The following is an 11,705-nucleotide window of genomic DNA, read 5'->3' on the forward strand; positions in this document are numbered from 1 at the left end:
CCCATAATTTCGAACATCGGAAGTGTCACACAGAAGGTAGCACGAGCCATCTCCCAAATTTTAACCCCACTAATGGGCAACATTAGTACTGTTCATATTAAAAATTCTGGAGACCTACTAAATAGACTAAAAACATCAATATACAAAATAAAACATTGCACAGTTTGGACATAGTCTCGCTATACACCAATGTCCCAATTAAAAAATGTCTTACGTTACTTCTAAAACATCTAAACAAAATTAAAATTGATCTACATTTCTCCCCGAAAACATTAATAGAAATAACTAAACTTATCACAAACATTACCCACTTCCAATTTAATAACTATTTTTATAAACAAAAATTCGGACTCCCCAGGGGAAACCCCCTTAGTGGGGTACTCGCTTGCTTATTCTTAGAATTCTTAGAAACTAGCTCTTTTAAATTTAGAATACCTGCAAACACAACTTATTTTCGATATATTGACGATATCCTCATTTTTCTCCCCGAAAATACACACATAGAAGAATCAAAAAATAAACTCAACTCAGTCGAACCCTCCATAAAATTCACATATGAATCCGAACATAACTACTCCCTACCCTTTCTTGATGTACTTATCATAAGATTTGAAAACGATCTTATGTTTAAATTACATCGAAAAAGTACACACAAAAATGATTATATACACTCGCACCGATAGTGATAAAATAAAAAACGGGCATGATCACCGGTTTTTTCTTACGTGCCCTTAGAATCTGCAGCCCTCAATATCTCGAAAATGAAATCACACATATCACCGAATCACTAAAACTTTTACAATACCCAACTTACCTTATCTCTAAAACAAAGAAAAAGCCTTCAAAATATACTAACAAAAGACAAACAAAAGCAGAACACACCAGATACACCACTACTAAATAGACATCTTCTTATACCTACCCACACTAACAACGACACAATTTGCGATACTCTTAATAACCTAGGCATACAAACAGTACAAACCACTTCCTTAACTATAAAGCGAACTTTAAAAACTAGCAAGCATTCCGCTGAAATCTCCACATCCAAAGCCGGTATTTACGCCATCCCATGTAATGATTGCAAAAAATCATACATAGGTGAGACACAGCGAAATTTGGAAATCAGACTAAGAGAACATAAAAGGAACATAAGAAATGCCAACCCCTTAAATGCACTCTTTTCTCACTGTGTCGAACATGGCCACTCCTTCGGCTTTGGACGTGTAAAAATCTTAAAATCCATCCCAGATAGAGCCAAACGGAGACTTATTGAATCTGCTTTAATTTCAAACATTCACACCATCAAATAAAGAAAAGGATTTTATAATGTAGCCCCAATCATAGGCAATATAATAATAAATGAACAAAAAATTAATTTAGATCCTGGTTGATAAAAAAAATGCATATATGTATATAACCCGACCCCCCTCCACACACACTAGATATAAATTCTCTTTTCATCATGATTTTTTTTTCTCTCCAGAACAGAAAGAGAACTGAACTTCTCCTCTTTCGCATGGGATATATGACCGTCTTCCTGTACATCCTCGCCTAGAAATCCTGATGATGTCCCCTGAAATAGGGACGAAACGTTGATTTGATTTTTGTTTTTACTCTTTTAGGTTTCCTTTTTATTCACACACACACACACACACACACACACACCCACACACACACACACACACACACACACACACACACATATATATATATATATATATATATATATTGCTCGGAAATCTACACAGATGGTTTGTTTATAGTGGTGAAGACTTTGTGTAGAACCCTTCACACTGTTTGTATTACTGCAAACCTCCGACGGTGCAGATAATTGGCACAGTACACAATAGACCGCAGGTTTTTACATCACAGTTTTTTTTCTAGCTGTATGTCTCAACGAAGACTGAGAGTGCATCTTTCCCAGTGAATTATATATATACATATATATATATATATATATATATATATATATATATATATATATATATATATATATAGTAATTTGTGAAAATATATATGGCAATTAAGCTACACAGAATATTCTTGGTTTCATTCTCGGGATAATTCGTCAGGTTTATTCGAAAAATTGTGGTTATCGTGCATTCTTATATACGCACATGCTATTTAAGTTTCTAGTAAGCCAATCAGCATCCTAGTTACCACCGCGCCCATGGTAATCAGCCAATAGGTTGGCACTTACAGGACAAAAATACAGTTGACATCAGGTTCACGCCTTCTCTTACACACAAAGAGAAGTGGTAAACCTGAAGTCAACTGTACCTCATCTGGCTCAAATTAACATTAATAAGCTTCGTCTTGGATAAGCATCACAGTTACACAAGCTTCTAGGATGACCTACAATTCTGAACAAAATGGGCAAATATCTCGCTCTGCAGACATTTCTAATAATGTAGCGCGATAAAGTCTGCAAGTTTGATCAACCGCTTCCGTGTTCTACACATCACAAGCCAGAAACATTGGATAATCAATCAAGCAGTAGACAACTTGGATCTACTAAAATACAATGCGCATATTAAGTGAGTGGACAATGATTCGCTCTTTCCTGTTGAATTCAGCAGGCCCAATTACCATATGCATCGGAAATAAACAAAAATTACATTAATAATCTGCTTTTTTCGCCGTATACTTCATTTACACGGGATTTAGTTTGACGATATACTTGAGCACATCATTATTCGCCAAGATAGGAAACTCATCTGTTGTAAACCAAGAAAAGTCTAGAAGAAAGATTCAGCTCGGTTGTGGAAACGAAATATATTAAAAAGAACCAATAATGTGAGTCATTACAGGTCAGTTTGACTCCCACGTGTGAAACGCAAAGAGACATATTCTTCTTTTTATAGTAAACAGAGTCATTTATTTTAACCCGTAAGTTGAATACCATAACGCCGTCATCACAATCCTTAAACCTGCAGGAGTCTCAGTATCATTCTCCTTAAGCTTGATTACGGTGACAATCGGCGACTTCTTTGTTTGGGAGGAAAAGAAAAAGGAATTCACCTAAGCCCCCCCCCTAAAAAAAAGAATGAAAGAAAAGACAATGCTAACTTCGGATTTCGTCGATAAGAATGATTATTTTAATTTCTGAGTCATTTCGCCGTTGGTTTCTCCAGACGCCTTCTGTTGAAGGTTTTCTAATAAAAGTTCTTTGAAATCCTCGTCACCAGTATTGTGAAGCGATAACTGTTCGAAAAAAAAAGAAAAATACAACGGGGTTATTTGTATTATTGTTCATCGTACTACTGTTCTCATCGTGAGTGTGATTTTCACAACGTTTCGGTCGATGTAACCTCCGACCTTCTTCAGGTGTATCTTGTTAAACTCGGGATGTTTCTGTCGAACTCCTCAGTATTCTAACTACTGCACCACGCTTCCTTGCGGACGCAAGGAAGCGTGGTGCAGTAGTTAGAATACTGGGAAAATCAATTGTAAAACTGATATTCTCCTGAAGGTTGAAGGTTCAAATCGTCAATGTGGTCGACCGAAAAATACATTTACGAAGTACTTAGGGCCTCCATCCAGTCATGGCTGACGGAACAAGAGCACCCTACAGTAAATAAAGGGTTCCGCTCGAAATTCCGTTCCACTACTCTCAAAAGCTGACACGTTAAATCAATCTCCAAAAAAATATGTTTGATACTTAAATTTGCATATTAGATGACCAGAAATCTCTTTGCTTTACTTTATTCGTTTTGTCTGGCAGCGGGCACTAAAAGCGACACAAAACAACGTTGGCGCCAAGTGTTAAAGCACTTAATCACATTATAATTATACTCACATTATAATTATACTCACATTATATTTCTCTTCGAATTATAGACAAAACAATACGCATATTTCTAATTGCTCGGCGCTCGGAGAATGAAAGTCACAGCTGTGTTTTCCGTAATAGAAGCGTAGTTTAAATTTTAAACTTATTTTATACGCGTTTTATTTTAAAAATTTAAACCACGCTTCACTCACGGAATACACAGCTCTGACTTTCATATCACGTGCGCCAAGCGTATTCTTCCGGCATTTTAAAATAACACCACAGACAAACAACACGAAGATTCTTTACTAACTAGTTTTTCTTCGATTTAACATCATGGCCTGGAAAAAAAAGAACATTAAATGTATGAACTTTTGAGGATGGAGTCTATTTCCGAAATATAAACTTGAAACGTATTTTATTTGAAAATTTTCGCAACGCTTCTATCTGTGTTAAATATCTCTTGGCAAAATGATCTCACGAATCAGCAGCTTTATGGCAACTTACTTGCCATATCTACTACCATCAGAGAGCGAGGTCTACGGTTACGCAAGAGAAGCTGGCAAGAGATGGTGAGAAATGTATGTCTGTAGACTCAACGGCACGGGCACACGAGCATAGATCGACCTAGACCCACATACATTCAGCATTTTACACATGATGCCAACTGATCCCGAACAAAGAAACATACAACGATATTATTTGTATTATTGTTCATCGGACTACTGTTCTTATCTTGAGTGATTTGCAAAACGTTTCGATCAATGTATCTTGTCGAACTCGGGAATGTTTCTGTCGAACTCGGGAATTTGGACGAGATTTCGAGCGGAACCAGTTATTTACTTCACGTAGGTAGCGTGCCCTTTCCCAGTACTCTAACTATTGCGCCACGACTCCTTGCGGAAAAGAGAAGAATTAAGGCTGACTGCCTTTCTCTTTTACTCGGTTTATTACTCTCTACCTTCTCTCTCTCGCGCGCGCGCTTTCTTTCTCTCTCTCTCTCTCTCTCTCTCTGTATATATATATGTATATATATATATTTATATATATATATATATATATATATATATATATATATATATATATATATATACAGGGTATCCACAAAGTCTGGCTACTTAATGTAGCCAGACTTTGTGGACATCCTGTAGATTATACAGCCAGACTTTGTGGGCACCATGTAGATTATGTAGCCAGACTTTGTGGACACCCTTTAGATTATGTAGCCAGACTTTGTGGGCACCCTTTAGATTATGTAGCCAGACTTTGTGGGCACCCTTTAGATTATGTAGCCAGACTTTGTGGGCACCCTTTAGATTATGTAGCCAGACGTTGTGGTCACCCTTTAGATTATGTAGCCAGACTTTGTGGGTACCCTTTAGATTATGTAGCCACACTCTGTGGACACCCTGTATATATATATATATATATATATATATATATATATATATATATACACACACACACACATATATATATATATATATATATATATATATATATATATATATATATATATATATATATAAAAGACAGAAGAGGGATATCTGGAGAGAGAGGGGGGAAAGAGAGAGAGAGAGAGAGAGAGAGAGAGAAGGATAGTCACATTGGTTCGGGCAAAGAGCCCAACTAGATAAATAGATGATCATGCTATAATGTTTATCATGGTTGCAGCATTCACCCTGGGTCAGTTGGGCCGGCCTTTTACAGTAAGTCTCCCGGACACTTGCTGAACAGGTACGACGATTCAATACTACTTTCGTTATGAGTAACAGGGAAGTGACTGCCTCCGTCTTCCCTGCACAACATCGCCTTTTCAAATGTTTTTTGATGGTTTAATAATTAGGAATTAAAAAAATAACATACGCACTGCAGGTGGACAGAAAATCACCGAAAATTCTTCCAGTAATATATATATATATATATATATATATATATATATCTTTCTCTTCCTCTCTCTTTTTCTCTCATTCTCTCTCTACAGTCGCTCTTTTTCTATCAGTTTTTACAACGAGGCTATCTTTCTCAAACGGATTGAGTTCTCCTTTCAATTCAATTCATTTGTATTTTATTAATAAAATAATAAATTTGTAAAAACACTAGCAGAGAAACCTGATGTTGCCCAGGATTGAATGTTCATCAACGGACATTTCACACTCCCAGATTTTTAGTGTTATCGAAATCGCTGAAATCGCCATTTTTTTTATGAAATCCATTGATTTATTATGTCCATCGCGGTGCATCGAGAGGAAGCTTCACATACCTCTCCGCAGTAACTTAGTTCACAATACATTGTAGTGTACATTGCACTGTATAGAACCAACTGTTAATTATATAAAATTATTTTTTTTTATCTAATGGCTTCAATTAAAGTTTAAAACATAAAAGCCAAGTATTATGGTGCAATTGTGCATTAGATATTGACAGTGTGAGGCCCCGGGAAAGTAACTACATTCATGGACTCACACCAGAAGCAGAGACGCGTCATTTAATTTCTGACAAAATGTATGAAGAATAATAATGACTATGTATAAAAATTAAATCTGGTCACTCGTTTTAATGGTACCATACTGTTTTCTAAGCTCTTCAACATTTTGAGTTAGAAAATAGTAGGTTTACCTTTTGGAACGGCCTTAATATGGAAAAGCGAGCTCCGGACGACCATGTACAGCCATCGTTCATCGATGTAAAAAGTCCATTGAGAATGGTGGTGACTATGTACATAAATATACTCTGGAGCACAAAGATTGTAAAGTTAAGTTTGTAAAAAAAAAAAAAAGAAGAAGAAGAAAGCCGTAGAAAAGGAAAAAAATAATGAAAAAAATAAACGAAAATGTTAAACAAAGAAAATCCGAAGACAGAGACAAATCTTAAAGAAACAGAAATGGAAATAAAGTTTTTAAAAAAATACACACGTGAAAGAACGAGATAAAAAGACGGAGAGTATTTTTCTAATATAATATTGTTTTATTTATTTATTTTATTTACTGCCGAATTCAGCTCTGCAGAAAAAGACGGCGGCTAGATCAAAGCGATCTCTAATTGCAGATGACAGAGACATTGTGTCTCCAGTGACATTCTTCGCAGGCATGCGCATGCGCTCAGTGCAGGTAAAAACGAAAATGGCGTCAAACCTTTCCCGTGTATTTTCAGCGAACCTCATGTGTTTTCAATTTGGCATTAATTCACTTTCTCTTATTTCTTTTTTTTTCTACTTTTGAATATATTCGTGCATCGTTTGCATTTGGGCGACTATTTTCTACGCAGTTGTAAGTACGCGAGATGTTCTTTACGTGTTTGGCTTTATCTGTGTGGTCGTGCATGATTGGATTCATAGGTACATCAGGGACTCCGGAATCGGCTTTGTGTAACCGAACCACTGACGCTGGGTTAACAGCAGACGCGGTATGCAAATGGCCGAACTTTGTTTTTTTGTTTTTTTTAAATTTTCCTCACTTAAGGTTGTAACGCTAGGTATGGGGCGTCGAAACCAGCTGCCGATATTGCCCTGCTTTTTATTGAAACCAACCGAGAGCTCTTTTTAATATCCTCGTTGTTCCCTTAAGTGCAATTGTCTAGATCTGTTTTGCACTTGGTTCACCAGGAATATTAGTTAGATAGGACTTCAAGTTCTTCTTCATAATCCCTTTGGCACCTATAATAACTGGTATGATTGATATCTCCCTAAGATTCCAGTTTCTTTTCGTATAATGCATGCGACCCTGATATTTGGTCTGTTTCTTCCTTTCAACTCTGTTCAGGCCTCCATCATTAGGGACACTCACTTCAACCAAGGTTACCACTCTCTCTGACTTATTCCATATAACTATGTCAGGTTTTACAGCAGCAGTTTCACAGTAGGTGGCTGTAGGGATTACATGGTCGTCATGTATGGTACCGAACGATGTGACGTCATAGCAGGGATAAAAAAGACACACGTGCTCGAAGAAGCAGTGTTCGGAGCAGTGGTGTTCGAGGCGTGACTAATGTCCCAAGAAGTATAGATTCGAGATGAGTTCGAGACGTAGAGGAGTCGAGACGCGCTCAAGACACGAAAGAGCGGAAAATGAATGTGTTGGAAACACAAGGGTCCGAAGAAGTGGGATTCGCGGTGAGGGCGTCAAAACCGATACAGACACGTCACACGCGGGCTAACGGGATAAATGAACATGTTTAAATATTCAGAGAAAGACAGTTGCTGGAAATACTAGATATAAAGGCTTCTGTTAAAAAAAAAGAAAGTGAATCTTTTTTTTTTCTTCTGTCCCTTGCGACGGAGCTTACAACATTTCGGGTCCGTTTCATTTGCAGAGTGAACATTTTTTTTTCATCTAGTGTGTTCAAAAACGCGCAATATTGTTGGGACAACGCGCTCAAGTAAAACCTCTTTGTATATATTTAAGTACGAGTCTGGGTGTCCGGCGTTGCCCGGTTGTTTGGAGGTGTGTGTTAAGAAAAAAAAGAAAACATTGTAGTTGGCAGGAAGGCTCGAACCCTAGCGCGAACGCAGAAAATAAAGTGGAGGTGCGTATAAAAGTGTTGGTTGAGCAAAAAAAAAGGGGGGGATTGCGAGCGAAAAAAAAACATAGGAGTATTAAGCAGGCGCGAACTCGTAACGTGCCAGAGGAAAAATTGGTTTAAAAAAATACACTGTCTTAACGATGTGTCTGCTGTGGCTATGACGGCAAGCACGTTTGAAATAATGCCTTTTAACTAAACTGAATGACTTGCAAAAAATGTTAGCGAAAAAATCGACCCTCCCTGTACAAAAATGCTCAGTTGAGGTTAAAGAATTCGGCTAATTTTTCGATATTTGTCTTCCGAAGGGGCGTTCTCTAAAATGATACCAATCTTGTGAAATCCGTCGCCCATGTCGAAGGTTTATCTTCCATATATAAAAAGTAACAGCGTTAGTGTGTATATGTGTTTCTGTGTGTACAATTCTGCTACAGCCAACACTGATCATTATCATACCTGGGATCATGATGGGATGATACACGCCATTTTCAATGTAAAGGTACAAAGGTCAAAGATCATAGCGTATCTATCTATCTATCTATCTATCTATCTATCTATCTATATATATATATATATATATATATATATATATATATATATATATATATTATCCTAAAGCCCACAGCACTGGACCGGTCACGACGAAACCTGACATAATAATGGTTTTCGACCTAGTGATGGTGCACACCATTTTTCAAGATCAAGTACGGCATAATCACGTTGGAATGCATGAAGAATGATTAGATGTTAGATCACCGAAGTTAAGCAACGTTGAGCCTTGTCAGTATCAGATGGGTGACTGATTTGGGAATTCCAGGCGGTGTATGTACGAGGGCGTGGACACCTCCCTGCAAGAGTTGCAAAAACCTAACGTCGTCATCTCCCCTAACGGAGATATACATGTGACTGGGGACCGCTTGTGAATTTTCTCTTTTGGAAGAAGCCGCATAAGCTTAATACCGTTTCCATTCCATATATATATATATATATATATATATATATATATATATATATATATATATATATATATACACACACATACACATATATATATATATGTGTGTGTGTGTGTGTGTGTGTGTGTGTGTGTGTGTGTGTGTGTGTCTATTCACTAGCAGTATTACCTGCTCCAGGGTTGCTTTGATGATTATTTTGATCTGCATCTTTTGTAATTCCAAATTTTATAATCCTAAAAATATTTTAGTAAATTTCTGTTATATTGACACCTTATTAATCAACGTAGCCCCAAAATAGTGGATGCAACGTGCCAGCAACAATCCAAGTTCTTTGATTTGTCCCTTTAGCAGCTATTCTTCCAGCTCAAAACCAACTACTTAGGCGAGGTTGTGGGGGGGCATAATTTCTTGAACCATATACGAAAGAAACCACATAATCAACATCGACTATTTATTTGTTATAAGAATGTATTTGTTTGTCGCTGTATAGTTCTAAAATTAGTCAACTGTGTCGAAAAATTCCTTAACTTAGATTGCCGGATATACTCCTTGTGCTTGGTTTTGTTAAACCGGCATATAAGAAATCTCTGAATCAAATTTTCACTAAACATGTGTGGAAACTGTTATACGATTTCCTCAGGATGAGTTGCTTGTTTAATAGACGTTCAAAAAACAGAAACATAATTTATATTTGCACTGCCAAAAAACAGATCATTTTCTAGCTTTATAAAATTCTTTGCAGTTAATGAAAATAAAAAAATAAGAAATTTACGTACGGAGTTTGAACCTACAGACCACTTCATACAAAATAAAAAAAAACACTATCAACTTAGCCACAGTAGAATTTTCACGGCCCGTTATTCTATCATTGTTGCTAAGCGACGACATGGAACCAATTTGCTTACGCGATGATAGATAAATTAAAATAACGGTTTCGATTATCGATTAACTGTAATTATAGGAGGTATTCTGAGACAAAATTGAACTAATTAACTAAGATCACTCCTAAAATTATACACTAAAGTTCGGTAAATTTGAAAGAAAATCTGTTTAGCCGTTTCCGCGTCTATGTGGAACGCACTCACACACAGACAAAGTTGCATTAATATAATTGTGGATATATAAATACTATATTCTCGATTGCATGATGTTGACCATGTTACAATTTATTCCTTTTATATCGTTGACAAATAAAATTATTGATTGATATAATAATTGCATGAATGATTTTGCGCTACGAAATAGTTACTGTCAAGAATTGTAAGTGTCAAAAGAATTAAAGGAATAAATTGTAAGATGGGCAACATCATGAAATTTGGAATATAGACTTTTGTCAATTATTTTTTATATACTCTGTGATTACATGGCGCTTATAATATTAAGAATGTGTATATTTAAAAGTAAAATATAATTGAAAAATCATATTTTCAAAGATATATATATATATATATATATATATATATATATATATATATATATATATATATATATGCGCGTTTTATTTTTTATTGCCCTATCTTTCTGTTAAGTTACATTATTGTTTCAGCTACCCGGTCGTTTTTTTATTTTTGCCGTCTGTAGCTTCCTCATACTTTTACAGAAATTTTCGCTATGATGAGATGAAAGAGTGAATGATTTCAGGGGAGGGGTGCGAGAAGAGCAGAAATAAGAGGAAGGGAACAAGGGGGAAGGGTGGGAGGGGGTGCTTGGTATGTCGGTAATGTTTTATATATATAATATTGCAGCATTAAGAAATGATTATATAATGTTATAAATTAAAATATTTTAAAAGTTCTTAATCCTGCAATATTTTAAGTTATAAATTTATTATATCAGTTACTAGAATAGTTTGTTCTTTTCTTTTCCAGTTTTAACAACAAGTCCTTTACTTTTCCATGTTTAAGCTTTACCATATAACTTTTCATGCTTGCTTTTTTATATTAATTTAGAATTTCTCCTGGCTTTCACTAAATCCATTTGTTCTTCGTTTAATTTCAGCCCTATATTTCGCCCCCCCCAAAAAAAAAACCACATATGTAATATGTAAATGTGCGGAACTTGTCTGCTTTGAATAAAATTCCCCCAATTATCTCCCTTCCATCTTTTATTCTCTCTGTTTCTCTTGTTACTTCTCTTTTCGAATTAGTAGCAACTGCAGTCGCTGAAGCGACGTGGTTGCTATGGAAACCAGTAATAAAAACGTCGATCACCTCCTTACATATTTTACGATTCTGAACACCAGTAAATTCATCACAACTTTTATTTTACTGAATAAAAATTACAAAAGATTTCTCCACAAGATAGCTGAGAAGGTGATCTATAAACTGTAATAATTGTCTGAAATTTGTTCGACAAATGAGTAAGCGGTGAAGCTATAAAGCAGTTCTAAATGACTAAAACTTCCACTTAACCATATATTAAAACACGGTAGTCTTGGAATGATATATAATCTTTTT

This window comes from Euprymna scolopes, chromosome 39 (genome assembly GCF_053919585.1).
Source record: "Euprymna scolopes isolate OS-2025 chromosome 39, ASM5391958v1, whole genome shotgun sequence".
Taxonomy (NCBI): domain Eukaryota; kingdom Metazoa; phylum Mollusca; class Cephalopoda; order Sepiida; family Sepiolidae; genus Euprymna; species Euprymna scolopes.